This window comes from Protopterus annectens, chromosome 13.part0 (genome assembly GCF_019279795.1).
Source record: "Protopterus annectens isolate FY-2018-M chromosome 13.part0, PAN1.0, whole genome shotgun sequence".
In the NCBI taxonomy this organism is placed as follows: Eukaryota; Metazoa; Chordata; order Ceratodontiformes; family Protopteridae; genus Protopterus; species Protopterus annectens.
Window position 1 is genome coordinate 875,574,395 of NC_056747.1, and position 20,000 is coordinate 875,594,394.

Below are 20,000 nucleotides of genomic sequence, written 5' to 3' on the forward strand. Positions count from 1 at the left end.
TTTATTGTATTTAAGCAAGTGTTTAGGAGAGGGGCTTGTCCCCTACAAAAATGTGCACTTTGTTTTCCATGGAAATCAACATTTGCAGTACATTGCTAGTTTTTCAACACTGTGGGACTCAATATTTGTGCAGTTCTTGGCCATGGACAGGGGGCACTACATACATTCCTGGAAGGTTATGGCAAAGATCAGACGCTTGCTTATTTGCATTATTCTTCATGTCTTGAAGGGGTCAAATAATACTTATCACAGTACAATGTAGTACTGAGGCATCATCTGTAGAAATGGGTCCACATTAGAATGGAAGTAATTTTAGTGCACTGGTGTGTGTGTGTGTGTGTGTGTGTGTGTGTGTGTGTGTGTGTGTGTGTGTGTGTGTGTGTATACATATATATATATGTGTGTGTGTGTGTGTGTGTGTGTGTGTGTGTGTGTGTGTGTGTGTGTGTGTGTATATATGTGTGTGTGTGTGTGTGTGTGTGTGTGTGTGTGTGTGTGTGTGTGTGTGTGTGTGTGTGTGTGTGTGTGTGTGTGTGTGTGTGTGTGTGTGTGTGTGTGTGTGTGTGTGTGTGTGTGTGTGTGTGTGTGTGTGTATACGTAGATACTGTGTGTAGTAGAAAACCATGGAACTGACACCTGGCATAAAATGTTGGAGTCTAAAGCCCACTGATGGAACCACATTTCTTTAACTTTTAGAAGGCTGACAAAGACAGCTTAGCACTTTACTTAAGCAATCTGTGTATCTCTGTGTTTTTAAATATGCATGTGTATGTGAGGTGAGTGTTACATTGATCAAAAATGTAGAAATGCTGAGTAGTTAGTTGTAATAGCTGTTGTGTAATACATTCAAAAGGAGTTCAGAGACAGTTTAAAGAAAGGAATTACACAAAGTCTGTTTTCTTGAGTAGGCAAGCTTCTCAATTAAACACGTCAGGAGATTCCAGAGTACTTAAAATAGATTTTAAGGTAACTCACTGGAGGAGCATATGAATACAAGTAGGGTAAGGTATTTTAGAAGTGGTGTGTTAAATTGAGCCATTCCATGAAAAAGAAAACACTACCTAGGTAACCAGATAGGCTTGCTAAATAAAACAGACTCATTTTATGGTGGCAGTCTTGGTCACTTTAACTGCCTAATTCCCAGTATACTAGTCAGGAAGCAACTGAAATTAGATAAAGCAAAGAAACAACATCATGGTCTCTTCTCTGTTAGGAAAGCATGTGAACAGGATGGAGGAGACAGCATGATTAACCTTTTTTCTAGACATGCTAACCCAGACATGTTAAAACCTAGGTACACAGACATAGATGCTTTCAGGAATCCCTTCAATGCCTGACAAACGAAGGATTACAGAACCACTCTGACAGATCTTCCTGCTACCCCCCTGACACATAAACCAGTAAACATACATAGTCATACACTTTAAATGATGTATAAGTTATCCTTCAATCCAATAACGGTTAATGTCTCACAGTTAATAGACTACCAAAACATACTTGAAGATGAATCATAGAGGGATCATATTCTCTTATGCTGAAAAGATGTAAGGGAACTGGAAATTCACTAGAATAAATGAAGGCATTCAGTAAACTTGGAAGTCAGTAGGTGTAGTTAGTACAAGATTTCCGATGCTGACCATTGAGATTCTCACTGTTATGATGGCTACACCGATCACAACAGGCCTACCACCATCTTTGTTGTATCATGCTGGCCACAGTAATTCCACTGCCAGTCTTGCTGTACTCCCAATAGGATTGTGTGCTATTTGTTCTCCTTTTTGCTGCTCTACTATCTATTCATAGCTTTCTTATTTGTATTGCCCGTATTATGCATATTGCAAATTTTAAAGAGTCTGCTGTTCATAATGAGCCACTTTTCATGTTTATTTGCACCTTCCTTCACAGTGTTACTCATTGTAAAATCAGTAACAACACTGTACTGCCTTTAAATAGCCTGCTCCTAGCTTTTAATTTGTTATACTGATGTTAATAGTATGTCTGCCACATAGAGTAAATCAGTAGCCATGCTTTGTTGTGCTGCTTACAGAAAAGTTAATACCTGCTTTGATCTAATATGATGTCCATTGCACGTCTACCTGCTTTGAACTGCCCGATGCACATATAAACAGAAATCTTCCTCACTTGCACTACCCATGATGACTCTTTTGCTTACAAGTTTTTCCTGCCCGACTACAGAAGGCTGATATGTGTGCCTGTGCTGGAAATGCTAAAAGTGGATTTTTTACCTCATTTTAAAACTCCACAATTGGGAAAATATTTATTTATTTTACATTGATTGTCACCCATTGATTTCTTCTTGTTTTAGTGGTAAGTTTTCCTCATTTTTATTTATTTTCTGTGCTGTAAATTGAAGTGTATTTGTACAGTCATCTGGCAGAATTCATTTATTGCTGTGTTTTCTCATTTGCTAAATCTGTTTTCTTTCCATTTTCATTTATTTTCTTTGTTGGTACTTGAAGTGTAGTGTTGCACAGCTGCTTGACTGAGTTCATTAATTACTTCATTGTTTCCATGTGCTAAGCCTGTTATTTATCTGTCTTTCTGCTATGTATAAGTTAGTTGCTGTTGCAGCAAAGTTTTTGCCAAGTGTGAAAGAAAGTGATAATTTTTCTGTGGGAGAGGATACATTTCTGATGTTTCTAAGAAGCTTGCATTATTAGCTGTAGCCAAAAGTCCACCAGTGGGCAATATATTCCTGACCTTGTCCTTAGAATATAGCATCTAAATGCACTGACCCACAGGTATCCCCTCTTGCCATATCTGATCACAAATTGGTAACATTTTCTTTCAAAATCTATAAACTTGCAGATACAAATTTCATAGTATTCAAGAACTTCAAACCTATAAATATCCTACAATTCTATGTTTTTTTTTTTTTTAACATTTGTTTACCGGGAAAGTCAGACTTGGAACAAAGCCAATTTTCAGTGGAGGCCCAGGGAGAAATGCTCCAGACACATGTCTTTGTAACGTGGGAGGAAACCGGAGCACCCAGAGAAAACCCACATGCATGCAGGGAGGACATGCAGACTCCGCACAGAAGGCACTCCAGCTGAGAATTGAACTGGAGAACCACGTGCTGTGAGGCGACAATGCTACTGCTGCACCAGTCTAAAAGTTCTGGTAGAATAGTAACTCCCAATATGTTGACGCAGCTAGTAGTGTTGCACATAATTTCTATGCTCACCTAGAAAACTGTATAAATATATCAGTCTCCACTAAAACTAAACAAAATGAGAAAGGTAAGAGGAAACCATCCTGGTGAGCCACATCAATAAATACATAAACAATACAGTTATAGGAAAAGGCTCATTAGAATGTATAGCAAAATTAAAGACCCACAAATAAAGGTTAATAGCAAAAGGATATTCAAGGTACTGAAAAGTATCATCAGAAAAACAAAGGCTTCCCATGAACTTAGGCTGGCACCAGAAGCTAAAGATAATTACAAATTCTTCTTTAATTATTGTAAAAAATCACCTTCAAGGAATTAATCATCACACCAAACTGTTGCAAAGAAAAAAAAATTCAGCACAGAAACATGACCAGAGGCAGCTGAATAAAACCAAAGCTGTTTATTCATATCAGTCAGGTAAGCACTTTCACACTATTAAAAGTACTTCATCAGACCATATAAATCAACATACCCTGACACATTTAAGTACAAGAAAAATTATCAGCACTCATCCAATCAACTTGAACTATGTCCAGAAGTTATGAAATAACACCCAGCAGTGCTCTGAAAGTATTCATTATGGCTCTGTCTACTCTGACCCTATGGATAATGCAAATATGTCAGCAATCAAATTTAGTGCAAATGTTCAATTCAGAGACATCTATGCAAAACCCACACATCCCTAAGGATCTCAAAGCCCCTATCATCAAAAAGAATACTTGTTTAAAAAAATCTCCAAAACATATATTCACTGTGGGACCTGATAACATACCACTCTGCTTGCTGAACAGCACTGCAACTATTCAGCCTTAGCTTATCCGCAGTCTTTGTCCCCAAGGTTTGGTGCACAGCAGTCATGATGCCAGTTCACTAGGATGCCCCATCATGGCCGTTGGGAATTCATTTGCTACATAAATATCCCACTACCTCAGCATACACTACACCAACCAAATGGTCAAAACTCCATAAATAAAAAATAAATATTTTCTGCAGGGGTCCCCATATGGGGGTCTTTGCCCCCCTGTTAATTGTATATACCAAGTCCAAAATCACAGAACTCTAGAGAAAGGGCTAAATTGTACTCCCAACTGTGTAATAATCCCACAAAGCAAATTCTGGCATCCTGCAATGAACCGGCATTTTATTAAAAAAGCTTCCTTCCAAAATGTTCAATGTACCAAACGTATGAAGAAACACACAGAATCCCATATGGCATACTTTGACCTCACCAAGGCATTTGATACTGTGCCACATGCCAACATTATCAACAAGCTAAATGTGCTCCAGATTGATCCCTGTGTAGTTAGATGGATAGCATACTAAGGGGCCGAATCCATACTTTGAGGGTGGCAGGCACATCTTCACAGAGCATGAAGGTAACCGGTGGTGTCCCATTGAGATCCATGCTATGACCTCTGCTATTTAGCATGAACTTCTCTGATCAACAAATCCAAATCAGTTAACTCTGGTTAACCAAGTTTGCAGACTATTGTAAACTGGGTTTTAATCTCAAATTCCTATCTTATATACAGAGGCTAGAAAGTGAACTTGCACCTGTTAATAGTTGGGGCTCTGAAAACAGACTAAAAGCTAAAACTAAAAAATGCAATATTGTTGCATTTGTTAAATAAGCCCTCCACCCGGCTAATAGTATAGAAAACACCCCACTCCAAAAATAAAGATGTTGTAAGAAACATTGAAACATGGATTGATAACTTGTACCCCTTTGAGCATCATGTTGATACAGTGGTCAGGAAATCCTTCTGTCTGGTACAGCTGATTGCAAAGCATCTTTCCTCTGGATCAAAAGAAATCCTTACTCACCTATATTCTACACTAATTAGCCACATCATAGAATACAATATCCCTTTTGGATGTACTTACTAACTATACAAATCATTTAGAGAAAGACCCCAATGGTTCCTGTCAAAAAAGATCATGTCCTAAAGGACCTGATCTACCAAGAGAGGCTAGTGGCCTTGTCCCTGTATTCAGCGTCCTACATATTCATTAGAGGTGATCTCTGCCTTGTCTTCTGGGCCATTATGGATCTGGCAAACCAAGACGTCTTATTTCTCCACAAATCAAATATTTCTGTGAACACTGAAACCAGAGATCCGAACTTATTTCAGCAAATAAACAAATTGTGTTGGAGAGACAATTCATCACACAATTACTACCCCTTCTTGGGAAAAAAAACTTCATCTCCTCATCTAACAGTGTGACACACTATCTTCCTTTATAAAGGAACAACTGGATGGGTAGTCATAAATTCATCCCCAGTACGACTGGCCTATCTGTCCCTGATAAAGGAGGTGTGGTCTAAGTATGGGTACTGGTAAGGTATGAATTGCCACATGACCCAGCTGCCTTGCACATTCTATGATTCTGTAGTCTATTATTGTATGATACTGTGTGACTCTGAGCAAGTCACCTAATCAGACGTTGCTCCTGGAGGGCTTTCCCAGTTAACAAATATGTAATAATGATATTAACAGTAATAATAATAATAATAATAACAACAGTAATAATAATAATGATAGTAACAGTAATAATAATAATAATAATGATAATAATAATAATTAGTATTACTGTTATTTTTTGCCATTATTATGCTACCAGTACTAAATATACGGGGCCTATATTATAACATCGAAATCTAAAAAGATCGAATGTTATAATTTCAAACCCTAAACACCGAAATCCACAAACATCGAACAGTCAGAATAGAGATTTTTTTCCCAGGGAAAAAAAATCGCTATTCCGAGAAACATACACAACACAAACACACACAAAAAACAGCAATCCACACACATACACTTAAAATCCTACACCTAAACCTAAACTAAACTTTACATACACTACTAGCTATCCAGTTACCTTAACCCAACCCTAACCCTAAGGTCTGCCACTATCGCACACTCACCTTACCCATGCCCTAACACTAACTCACCTAACCCGCCCCCTAACCCTAACCTACACACAACCACACACTTACCTGACCTGCTCCCTAACCCTAACTCACCTAACCCGCCCCCTAACCCTAACCTACACACAACCACACACTTACCTGACCTGCTCCCTAACCCTAACTCACCTAACCCGCCCCCTAACCCTAACCTACACACAACCACACACTTACCTGACCTGCTCCCTAACCTGCCCCCTAACCCTATCCTACACACAATCGCACACTTACCTGAACCTGACCCATAACGTTCCAACATATTGAACGCTGAAAACAGCGAAGCCACAGCAACAGCCCACCAAATTCTTTCCCTGGGAAAGAATTTGGTGTCCTGCACCTTCGCTGTTTTCAGCGTTCGACAAAACTGGTTCGATATTATAACATTCAAACTTTATAAAATTCGATGTTATAATATAAACCCAAATATATGTAAACTTAACTTTTAGATTTAGCCTAATGTTGAACATTGTTTCTTATCTAGTATCTTGTAAATTAGGGAACATGATTTTATCCTTATATTGTGGTATCATTCTGGGCGAAGGCAGGATGCTACTCAGGGCTAGGGTCATACCTGTCTGGGCCACATGATCCAAGAGCTCTTCCATGTCTCTTTTCATGTAGTCCAGGGAGGTACGTCTCAAGTCATTCACTCCAACATGGACAATGACAGAGTCATATTTGTACTTGTTGTGGAGTGACTTGAGTGCATGCGTTATGTGGCGAATCCTGGCACCCGACAGGCAGCTGACTGTAATTTTCTCCTTATTCAACCTGGTGAGAGGGACATCAGTGTGCCGGACTATAGAGTCACCTATGACTAAAGTGTTAGGTACATTGTCTTGCCTTAGGGGCTGTTGCTGGGTGGCACACTGGTGTTGTGAACATGTTTGAAATTATCCACTTTGGTATCGCAACACTCTTTTGTCATATGATAGTTAATTAACAAAACTTTACCCAAAGATGTCACAAAGATATTCCACTGGTCAACATGAATTAAAAAAAACAAAAAACAGAAATCGTTATTTAGGACTTGGTACCTCTAATAGGTTTACTAATGTACATAGCAACTGGGCTGTTCACCCCTCCATACCCAAAAAGGTTTCAAGGCTCCATGAAGCAAACTATCTTGAGATATGTCTAAACTCAGCACTTGTTTACTCTACTCATATAGACAGGACACTTTCTAGGGTTCACATTAGGACTTTTACATAAATGCTTTTAATGTGGAGGCTTTATGCTTCAGGAAAAAAACACTTTAATCAATCAGCCACTGTACTCACTAGAATACTGCACCATGGCTGTATAAATGTGGACTCCCAAGAGATTTTGTTTTATTTATTTATTTATTTATTTGTTTATTTATTTATTTATGTGACATATGCTTACCAGCAAAGTCTGACTGGGCAATGACCTTCTTTCATTGAAGGCCCAGGGAAAAAAGCCCCACAATTTAGTCAATTTTACAGACTGATAAAATATTATATATACATAAGATAACAGTACTTACAACATTATATACAAGATGTTTGATAGGACATGAGTACCTGCAAGTTATACATGCTGTAGGTGGGGTAGAAAGACCTAATAAATTGGAAAAGAAAATGACACAATAAGGAAGCTGCTACAACAAGAAAAGTCATGACTGTTTGGCTAATACAAATTTATTCCTATGCCTTATGCAGGATGTAGAAGAGAAAATGGTTTATAACAAAAAGTTGGTAGCATTTATAAGTATTATTTGAGAAGGTATGGCGTTGTGGTTTATAAAAAAAAGAGAGGGTAATACAAAAAGAAAAAATGGATAGGGGGAGACACTTTGTTAGAAAAGGAAGTCTGAAGGATGAGAAATGAAATAATGAGATGTGAGCGGAGGATATTTAGAAGCTCCAAACAGTAGATAGATTGTGTTTAAGTACTAGATTCTTTTGGGGTTTTAAATCTAGCATAAAATGGAGATTTACAGTTATATATTCAATGTATACTTTTGAATCTATGGAATGTACTACCTATAACTATTAAAAGAACAACAACATTCAAACAATTTAGACCTAGCTTGAATTCTCACTGCCTTGCTGTGTCATCTTCTATTATTCTAATATTATACAATCATAATTATTTAGTCAATCATATTATATTATATTACATCATGTCTATCTAGAGAGTGAAGGATATATAATGACTAGTACTAGTGCTGATGGTTAGAGCTCTTCCCTTTTTTAGTTGTGTTGCTTCTTACTGCATGCCAGTAATCAACTCTACTGCATTATTTTACTTGCATTGTGTTTTTTGTGCATTTCTTGTAGCTTTTGGTTTTTATATTATGAAACAGACTATTACCCGAAAAAGGCCATCTTGGTCCCATCGACTTATTTTAAATAAATTAATTAGTTACTACATTCTTCATGAATCATTAACAAAATGAATTACGGTATCATGTGACATACATAAAACTTATAGAATAGAAAAGATAACTCTCAAAGCATAATATGACGATGAGCAACAACACATAAAAATATTGGCAGAAGGAGACTTTAAACTACCCATCTGATCTGTCTAGGCAGTGTAACCTACCTTAAGCAGCTATTTCTCCACTTTCTCTCTTCTTGCTCCTGACATCCTAAGCTTTTTAATGGCCCAGCTGTCTTAGCATCTACTACCAATTCCATTAACTTGTTACATTTATTTACCGCACTATCAGTGAAGAAGTCCTTCCTGCTATCCAGGTGGAGCTAGTTCCCTTTAATGTGGTAGTCATAACTTTTCCTACCCAGCATCTCCTTAGTATTTACTCAGCATTCTCTTTGCCCATATCATATTCCACAACCTCTCTTCTTTCTAATGAAAAGAGGTCAAGTTTTCTAACCCTATTTTCATACACTGAGCCTTCCCTCCCTCTGTACTATACTGGTTGCATTTCTTTGTATCCTTTCTGGCAATGTAACCATTTGCTTTCTGTAATGCATCCAGACGTCTGTGCAGCATTCTGTCTGTGGACTTAGGTTATCATTGCCTTCTTTTCCCTGGATGTTACATCTTTGCATGTACACCATAACATTTGCTTTACATTTGTCGTTGGTCTTTCAGTGTATGCCCCGTGATTCAGCAAGGCATATGGTTGTGTGTTCTGATTTTAACACATTTGTGTTTTCTTTATTGTTGATTACAAGGGGGTAATTGGAATAATTATTTATTCAACAGAGAATTGCATTGGCAGTTAATATTAGCTGCTGGTAAATCACAGGGCTTAATGAATGTGTATCTATAACTAATTTTTTTAATGTAATTTGATATGTTGCTTTACATAATTTCAAGCATGTTACTGGTGGAAACACATCACATGATTACATTGTTTTAATATATTAAGAAGTTATATAAAATGGAGTTTATGCAGATGAAGTCTTGTATATTGTTGAAGTCAATTGTGCTTTATAAACATATATATTATATTTGACTTTACTTATCCAATATTCATAATCATTGCAAGTTCAAATGCTGTGGTTGGTATTTCTTCTTAATATGGGTACATTATATTTCATCCTTACTGTTGCATCCTCACTCAGCAGGTCCAACCACAAAGCCATCTCCCTTGAACTAAAATTAAAACCTAAGACCTCACTAGATCCTGGTACTTTTGGAAAATACTTCACTGCAAACTTCCAACTTCTTTTTTTAAATCCCCTCCAAACCAGGAAAGCTCTACTGTTTCTGTATGAATATACATAGTCAGCTTACACCAATACATAAACAGCTACATAGAAACAACTGTACCAAGATGATGCAAGCATAGGCCAGCCCTAAAAGTAAACATTCCTGGTGGAATCACAACATAAATCAACTTTATAATAAGGAGAAGAAAATTATAGACAAGAATAAGAAGCACAACACCCAGAAGAATAGAAATTTGATCATCAAATTTAACAACCACCTTACGATCATAACTGAAACTACTGAGACCAAATTTGAGAAAAAAAATGCGACCAAGGCTGTGGACAACAACAAGGCCATCTTTAGCCATTTCTGCAATCTCAAGTGCAATACAGAGCAGTGTGCTAAGCTCATTGTAAATGGCACCACTTACACTGAACCTGTGGACATAGCAAACCTAATGGCTTCTGCTCATACCTCTCAACCTGGAAACATCAAAAATCTGGACAAGGCCCATGAAAAATAGGTACAAATCTGTAGGTCTATTAACATCTAATTTGCATACATAATTATGTAACCCCACCCACTCCAATGGGATTGTGGGATACCAACTTTCGAATGCAAATTGAAGAACAGACAACCAAAACATGGCACTAGACCAGAGTCCCCCTGCAGCCATTCTAGTGTCCTGTTACCTGGCTATTTCGCCCCATTTACCATAAACACTAATGTATGCATAAGTCACTAAATAATAACAAATAATGGAAGACATTTGAATTTCAGATCTCATATCTTTCAAAAAGTACATAATAATGCAAAACCTGTTATTCTAGCAAGTTATCAACTATCCAAGTTTGCAGGAGGCAATATTTAAAATCTGTCCCTATTTTTGGGGATGTGTCCTGCCATTATTTTTGGCTTTGTCCAGATTTCTCGCTCTGAGAGATTGAGAGGTTTGGACGGGATGCAGATCAACATTACAATTCAAAAGCAACAGAGTTTCCCATTCAAATGCAGCCCATTGAAACAATCTAAACTGACGAAAGATAGCAGCACATCATTTTAATAACTTGTTAACCAGGGTAGGATTCTCATTACCATTCTCAAAGGACCTTGGGTGCCTCCATTTACTGAAAGGTCATTGCTTTGGTATTGGTGTGATGTATTAAAAAAAAAAAATTATTTTCAAATAATTCAGCCATTTTTCTCCGCATATTAAGGATGCTGCATTAGTATCTAAATATAATAAATGGAATGTTTAACAAGCATATAATTGCAACCAGCAGAATCTGACAAAAAGTGGTGTAATAAATGGAACAAAATGTAAAGCTCCAGCAGCAGCCATTATAATGGTCATAACGTTACTCAATCTCAGATTAAGTTGCAAGGAGAGTTTGCCTTACATTCCTCCAGTTCTGCAGCAGCTTTAAAGGACCAAACTAACCCGCTGAAGTTTTAAGCAGTTTGTCAACAGCTCACACAAGATATTACCTCAGAAATACAACTTATTCTAGAACTGGTAGAGGAGAAAAGGAAAAACTTCATGTGGTTGACTTGATACTGTTGAATATAACTTCACACTACAAATCCAGAAAACCAAAACTCTATTATTCTTCGCTGTCAGTAACACTAACATTTATTTACATTGCAACATGGCTTCTGGTATATATATCTACATTACTTCCTGTAATCACAGCAATGTGCCACCCAGATGCAAAGAAAGTTAAGAAGGTAAAACAGGAATGCAAAAATAGTCACCCCTTGTTATAAGTTCGACCTGTTGGATAAAATCAATCAGCTCAACAGATAGGAACGTGAAAAAATATTATCTTCGTACTATTTGTAAGTTGTAACATTTGCTCAGATGTCCATAAAGCTGAATTTATGAAGGTCCAGGTCTCAGTCTACATAGAATTTGTTTCCCCCCACCCATGTGAAGCAGTCTCATTACAGTTAAATAGCTGTCTCAGCCCAGGCTTGAGCATTCTAGTACTCATAAGCAGGACTCCCCTCATTGTTTCACTACAAATCACTCAAGCTTTTGACTTTCAAACTCATTTCTACCCAACAAGTTCCCTCTCCTATTTCCAACATATTGAAACAGTTCACCACTTGTAATTATTTTCTGAACCACAGAATATTTTGGGAAGAATTTATTACTTCTTTACAGTCAACTTTTAAAAGGCGTATCCGACAAATAGCCAATTGACCGTGCCATGTGTTAATGTGTTTTTCTCAATCTTCTGCAACATGTTTTTCCTGTGTGTTAAGTCAGGCATCCTGCATCAACCCACCCACAACTGTCTATAATCATCAGTTCTTGTCTGATGTTAATTCTGTGGTGACCTATCCAAAAACTTTACCAGAAAGTGACAGCGTATCTGCCAAGATCATTACCACCACTGGCCAGTCTACATACGGTCCTATAGGTGACAGTGCATTCCTTTGCAATTTAAGTGTTGTTCTGATGTTATGGGCATTTTATTTAGTGTAAAATATTACAGCGCCAACCACTTTAAATTACAACATAAATAATTTCCTACCACCGTATCTAAATTTCTACTGTTGATTGTTAAACTGTAAAATAAAACTCACTAATACCAGATTTCAATAAAACTCACTAAAACCAGATTTCATAATAGACGAAGATAAATACAAGTGTTTACATGATGCTAGACTAAGTACACTTTTAGAACTGCATAGTACTAACTCCTGTGTTCCCAGTTTCTAATTTTCAACTAGCTGCAGTGTCCAAGGCCTGTGTTTTTTATTTATTTTATTACTCTATCTATCGACACCAATTTGCTCAGACAAATGCACGAAATACACAGTTTATTTGAGAAAGCTCCTAAACGTCTACAAATTCAGATTAAGCTGCAAATCACATATACACACACCCACACACACACACACACACACACACACACACACACACACACACACACACACACACACACACACCGAATAAAGGTCTCGGCGAGGCTTCTAAATAAAAGAAATCCTTTCTGCCCATACTTACTTCTTTTCTGTTGGTTCCTCGCAGCCCTCTGTTCCCGTTCCCCATGCTGCTACCATCCGGTCTGCTGTATCCAATTTGCTTCAGCTTCCCGGCCCAGGCGGCCCTCTGTTCCTCGCTGTATCCATGTTTCCACATCCCCATTTGCTTCTTCAGCTTCCTAGCCTGATGCTATCCATGTTGTCCACATTTGCTTCAGCTTCCAATCCTGGCCTTATACTGCTGCTATCCACGCTTCAACTTCGCGGTTAATTCCAACCGCCAGCCAGAAATGAAGATGCGAGCTCCTTGAGCTCAATTCCAACTGGCTGGTAGCCTGACGATGCTGACGTCATCACGCACTTGATGACGTCAGCTCTGACAGCGCGAAAATTTTAAAAAAGAAATGAAAAAATCGGAAATGAAGGGGTGCCACTCGGGAATCGTGGCACCCCTTCAATTGGACCCCAAAACTCGGTAAAAACTGAGTAATTCGGGACGGTTGGGAGGTCTGCTTCTGCTACATACCTATAATCAACTGCATTACTAGCTGAGTTAAGTACAAACTTGCAGTGTTAAAGATTGCACTGCATTTTATTTTCCTGTCTATTTAATTCTTTCATTGAATATTGTGGTCTGTGTCTCTCTGTAGCTATTTATTTTTCTAGTTAATTGTTTCATAGAATACTAGTGTCTCTCTCTATTTCTGCAGTTAGTTTGCCACCCGCCCTCCCTGTTCTTGTTCTGGTATTAATCTTGGTGGCTTTGGAATTGCCCGCCCCTCCTGTAAATTTGTGTTTGAACACTCCTCCTGGGTCTATCTCATTTGCTCACTTAACCGAGTACAGTGAGATCATATTTTGACTTAAGACACACCTACCAGTCCCATCTGTTCACCTCTATCCCAGCTCTATTCCAGTCTAGTGTCACTAGCTCATTCTACGTAATACAGTGAGAACATTTGTGAAGGGCAAGCCACTTAGGTCCTTAATTTTGAATTATCTTTTGTTTCACCTTTAGCCCTTTCCAGTTTCCAAAAAAAAAAATCTAAGCTCGTTTCTTGCCTTTCCTGTAACTAGTCTAATCCAGATACAGATTTGCTGTAACCAGGACTGTCTGTAAGCTTCTGAGCCCCCAAAGCCTTTCTGTGTTGGAGGGAAGCCTTCTAGCTTATCAGTGGAAGTGGTAAGCACTAGGCAGCCTATCTACCACAAGAGTGGTTTCTGGCCAAGAAATTGTAGTTTATTTGGCCGTTTGGACAGTTTTTCCATCTCTTTCACCTTTCTGGTTTAAAAGTCTGCATTTACACTTGTTTCCCACCTTTCCTGTAACTAGTTAAGTCCAGATACAGATTTACTGTATCCAAGACTGTTTGTAAGCTCAACCAACAAGCGGTTTCCTGGGTAATCCAGTAACGTTTATTGCTCACACTTAATAAAAACAAAAAATCAAAACACTTCGTCAATACATGCTGTGTACTTAGCACTTTCACCCACAATGAATCTGGGTTTCTTCAGAGTTTGTTATATCCCAGCTCTATTCCAGTCTAGTGTCACTAGCTCATTCTACGTAATACAGTGAGAACATTTGTGAAGGGCAAGCCACTTAGGTCCTTAATTTTGAATTATCTTTTGTTTCACCTTTAGCCCTTTCCAGTTTCCAAAAAAAAAAATCTAAGCTCATTTCTTGCCTTTCCTGTAACTAGTCTAATCCAGATACAGATTTGCTGTAACCAGGACTGTTTGTAAGCTATTGAGCCCCCCAAGCCTTTCTGTGTGGGAGGGAAGCCATCTAGCTTATCATTGGGAGTGATAAGCACTAGGTAGCCTATCTACCACAAGAGTGGTTTCTGGCCCAGAAATTGTAGTTTATTGGCCGTTTGGCAGTTTTTCCATCTCTTTCAACTTACTGGTTTAGAAGCCCGCATTTGCGCTTGTTTCCCATCTTTCCTGTAACTAGTCTAGTCCAGACACAGATTTGTTGTATCCAGGACTACTTGTAAGCTTCTGAGTCCCCCAAGCCTTTCTGTGTTGGAGGGAAGCCTTCTAGCTTATCAGTGGGAGTGGTAAGTACTAGGTAGCCTATCTACCACAAGAGTGGTTTCTGGCCTGGGAATTGTAGTTTATTGGCCGTTAGGGGAGTTTTTCCATCTCTTTCAACATTCTGGTTTAAAAGCCCATGTTTGCACTTGTTTCCCACCTTTCCTGTAATTAGTCTAGTCCAGATACAGATTTGCTGTATCCAGGACTGCTTGTAAGCTTCTGAGCCCCCCCCCCCCCAAGCCTTTCTGTGTTGGAGGGAAGCATTCTAGCTTATCAGTGGGAGTGGTAAGCACTAGGTAGCCTATCTACCACAAGATCCAGGTACAGATTCTTAGTTTTAGCACTTGAATTTGCTTATTCATGCTCAGGACTTGTTGAGAACCTGTTGTTAGCACTAAATAAGCTACAAATTACAAGAGCACTCAACCTTCCTCTTTACCTAGAAGAAAACAGATTTTGCACTTACTTTCCTCACTTGCTTAGAGAAAAACAGCTCTTATACTCACTTTCCTCATTTGTTTAGAGGAAAGTAGTTTTTTATTCAGGCATGTCCAAGGGTCAGCTCCCAGTGTTCACTCCTGTCTATCTGATGAATCTGGGCATCTTGGGGCAATGTAGTAATTGCCTCATGTACAAAGACAACCCTCTCCTCCTACCACCCAACACCACAACCTGTGAGAGAAGCACTAATCTAGCCAAACTGGAGGTAAAGCTCTCTCCAACCAAGACTGAACTTGACAGTCAGGATGAGAAGCTAAACACTTGCACCACACCACACTCACTATATAGTCCCACTACACCACCAAAATCCACACATAGAAACACAAAAACATTCACGGAGGCTCTCAATAATAATCTCCTCAAGCAACAGAGACCTCCAAAGCAGAAACGCAAGCAACCTCCACCCCTCCAACACAACCCAAATGACACATAGCCCACAGACTGAGTGTGCCAATACACCATAGCTAATAAGGCAAAACAACATACCCAACACACTAGTCATAGGTGACTCTATAGTCAGGCACACTAATGTCCCACTCACCAGACTAAACAAGGAGAAGGTTACTGTCAGCTGCCTGTCGGGTGCCAGGATCCGCCACATAACCCACGCACTCATGTCACTCCACAACAAGTACAAATATGACTCTGTCATTGTCCATGTTGGTGTGAACGACCTGAGACATACTGCCCTGGACTACATGAAAAGTGACATGGAAGAGCACTCCGATCTTGTAGCCCAGGCAGGTATCACCCTACCCCTTAGCAGCATCCTGCCATTGCCCAGAATGATACTGCAGTACAAGGACAACATGATTGACTTCAACAATTGGCTAAGCTTCTGGTGTCATTCTAAAGGGATCCAGTATCTGTCTGCCTGGGACAACATGGTCAACAGACCACGATGCTTTCCCAGAGATGGCCTGCACCTGTAGCCCCTGGGATTCCAGTTACTGGCTAATGCTCTTGCTGCCCCTATAGTGCCTTTTTTAGGCAAGGTTCAAGTGACAAATTCACCACTGTAACAGGAAGAAGCAAGCAAAAACTGAGGGTAATGCTACTCAATGCTAGAAGTCTAAATTTCAAAATGCACTCACTCGAGGCACTCCTTATAATGGAGAACATCGATATCTGTGCAGTGACTGAGACCTGGTTCAAGGCTCTAGAGAGCACCCCTGCATTACCAGGCTATAACTCATACCACACTTTTCGGCCATCTAACCTGGACCAGAACACCAAAGGCAGAGGTGTGTCCATGTTCATTAAGGATATCCACACCTCCAGGCTAGTTGCACAGCAAAATGCATCTGAGGTTATCCAAGTGCAACTAACTCAGGGCAAAACTGCAGTCCAAATTGTAGCTTGCTACAGATCCCCCACCATGCCCCAGGATTCCCACTCATCTTTTCTTGATATACTGGAAAATATTAGGGTTCAACCAAACACCCTAATAGTGGGCGATTTCAACTACCCCACCATTAACTGTGAAAACTACTCATGCACCAACTCCTTCGCTCAACGCTTTCTGGGATTCATAAATTCCAATGCTCTGGATGAACTTATCCACACCCCCACCAGGGCCAACAATATCCTAGACCTAGTCATTACCAACATGAGTGACCAGTGTTCCACACCTGAAGTCAACTCCTCGTTGGTCAGATCCGACCAAAAGCTAATCAGCCTAGATATCCGCAAGCCACCCCCACCCACCATTAAGGAAACCATGGTAAAAAATTTGTCCAAAGCCAGCTTCATGCTTCTTAAGACAGAAATGGTGAGCTTCATGACACCCATGCAGATGGACAATACAGTTACGACTGCTGAGTCCTACACAAATGCACTCTATAAGCACTTACACGAGTGCATGGATCATGCTATCCCAAACAGAACCAAAATGCTATCCTCCAAAAAAAGGAAGCCAATCTGGTGGTTCCCTGCCATAAACAAACTCTACAACAGAAGGAAGAAACTGTTGCAAAACAGAGTAAAATCCCATAAGTGGTGGAGCTCCCCGGTCAGCCTCAGTAAGAAGCTGAGATCCCTTATAAGATCCTCCAAAGCTAGTATAAAAAACAAAATCGCCATTGATTCGAAGGGCAACCACAAAGAATTCTATAGCTATGTCAAGAATCTCAGTGGCAACACCCAGATCTGCTCTGAGTTACAGCACAATGGCACAAAAATTACAGAACCAACTGATATTGCCAACATCCTGGCAGATAGGTTCAGTGCTAACTTTACCCCACTCTCACCCCCCAAAGGGCCCATATCTATACAAGAAGAATGTAGAGTCCCTGTAATCACATCTATGCAAGTAAAAGCTGCACTCTCTAAAACCAAAAACATAGCATCCATGGGACCGGACAACATCCCAGGCTGCATTTTACATGAACTTCAAAACGAACTGCCTCCCCACCTAAGCACCAGGTTCAGTCATAGTCTCACGTCAGGCTTTGTGCCCACTGAATGGCGCACAGCAACAGTTATCCCACTCCGCAAAGGGGAGCCACCACAGATCCTGGGAACTATCGCCCTATTAGCCTGACAAGCCTGGTCTGCAAGGCCATGAAATTCATAAACAAAGACATTGGTAACCTCCAAACACTAACCCCACCCAGTTTGGGTTTGTGAAAGGCAGATCGTGTCTTCTGAAACAGATCAACTTCTTTGAGGCAGTCACCAAAGCTGTAGATGAGGGTAAGGTGGTTCACACAGCCTATCTTGACCTCGCCAAGGCTTTCGACACCATCCCCCATTCTGGAATTATAGCTAAACTCATTAAACTAGGTATAAGTCCCTACGTCACAAGATGGGTTGCCAACTGGCTCACTGGCAGAACCCGCACTGTAAAAGTTGCTGAGTCCAAATTTGACTTCAAACCAGTAACAAGTGGAGTACCACAGGGTTCAGTCATGGGACCTCTCCTGTTTGGTATCTACTTCTCTGAAGTACAGGCTAACACAGAAGGCCTATGGCAAACGCAGTTCACAGATGACTGCAAACTAGGAGCCATAGTCGAGTCCCCAATGATAGGGACAACCTAAAGAAGGGCCTCACTGAGACAGATGCCTGGTGTCAGAGGCATGGCCTCAAGCTCAATGCCAAAAAGTGCATTGTCATCCCCTTTGGTAAAAACTCTGTACCCATGAACTACCACATAAACGGCAGTCTACTTAATGCCAAATGTGTGATAAGAGACCTTGGGACCCAGGTGGACAGTAGTCTCTCCTCTGATAATCACATTGCCGCAGTAGTTAGGAAATACTTTTATGTGGCACACCTCATCACAAAAGGATTTTCATCCAGGAAAAAAGAGGTAATTGTTCCCTTCTACTCGGCACTCATTAGACCCATTATAGAGTACAACGGCCCTTTTGGAATGTACCTCACAAGACATCTGCAGCAGCTGGAAAGGCCACAGAAGTACGTCACAAAGAGGATTACCAGCCTCAAACAGATGCCCTACACTGACCGTTTCAAAAAACTCCAGCTTTAATCTGTAGCATATCGCCTACTCCGAGGTGATCTCTGCCTAACATATAAAGCTCTGTCAAACCCAGAGCTGTTGGACATGCTACACCTAAAGAAATCCCAATCCCCCCAAACTACACACTCTCTAGGGACCTAAACCTTATCACCACAATAAACAGGACATGCTGGAGGGATAGATTCCTGTCCCAGAGACTTCCTATACTCTGGAACAAGCTACCCATCTATGTCATGCAAAGTTCCTCATTAGCACTCTTCAAGAAAAATCTTGATGGGTAGATGGGAAATAGGAAATACACCCCGGGGATCACTTCTGTGTCTCTGCTGGACAGTGGCCACAGGAAAATAACTTTCTTGGGTGGCGTAAACCAGGGAACCTTGTTGGCTAGGCTTACTTAGGCCCTTGGGCCAATAGCCTTGTACCCACCTATGAACCTATGAACCTGTACAGTGAAAATCACTTAACCCTGGACCCTCATCTATTTGACTTTCTCAAAGGAAAATCCTGCCTCTTTAATCTCATTAATTTCTTTGAAAAGGTAACTGAAACAGTGAGTAGCAATTATGCATCACAGTGCATGGAGCATATCTGGACCTGAGCAAGGCCTTTGACACTATTTCTCATGCAAGCATTATTGTCAGATGTGTAAATCTGAATCCTTACTTTGCACAGTGGATAGCAAACTCTTTGTTTGATGGAACCCATGAGGTTAATGTGGCAGGTGCCATGCTACATTTGAAAGCAAAATAGTTTCCAGTGGTTTACCAGAGAGATCAGAGTTAGGTGCTCTGCTATTTCTAACCTATTTCTCAGACATTCAGGCCAACATTCCTAGCCTTTAGTTAACTAAGTTTGCAGGCAACTGTAAATTAGGGGAGGGGGGTGGTATTCAAATTTCCACTGACTCACAATTACTCCAACGTGGGTTATACCATGTTAACAAGATGTGTAAGAATAATAGTCTCAGATTAAATGTGAAAAATGTAGTACAATTCATTTTGATAAAAAACATTTTCATATACCATACAGGTGACACACCCCTATGATCAGACCCTGTGTTAAGGGATCAAATCACTCTTATTTGTAAAGTGTTATTATTTGACCATCAATGTCTCTTCAATAGTTCAGAAAGCCTACTATCTGGCTCATCTAAATTCTAAAGCCAT

At 39.9% G+C, this 20,000-nt stretch overlaps 1 protein-coding gene across 1 annotated transcript in view; it reads right to left on the minus strand.

Annotated features, from left to right (window-relative positions):
• The window catches only part of LOC122787733 (protein rapunzel-like), a 555,947-nt gene that overhangs the window by 55,298 nt on the left and 480,649 nt on the right, over positions 1-20,000 (minus strand). The window lies entirely within an intron of this gene.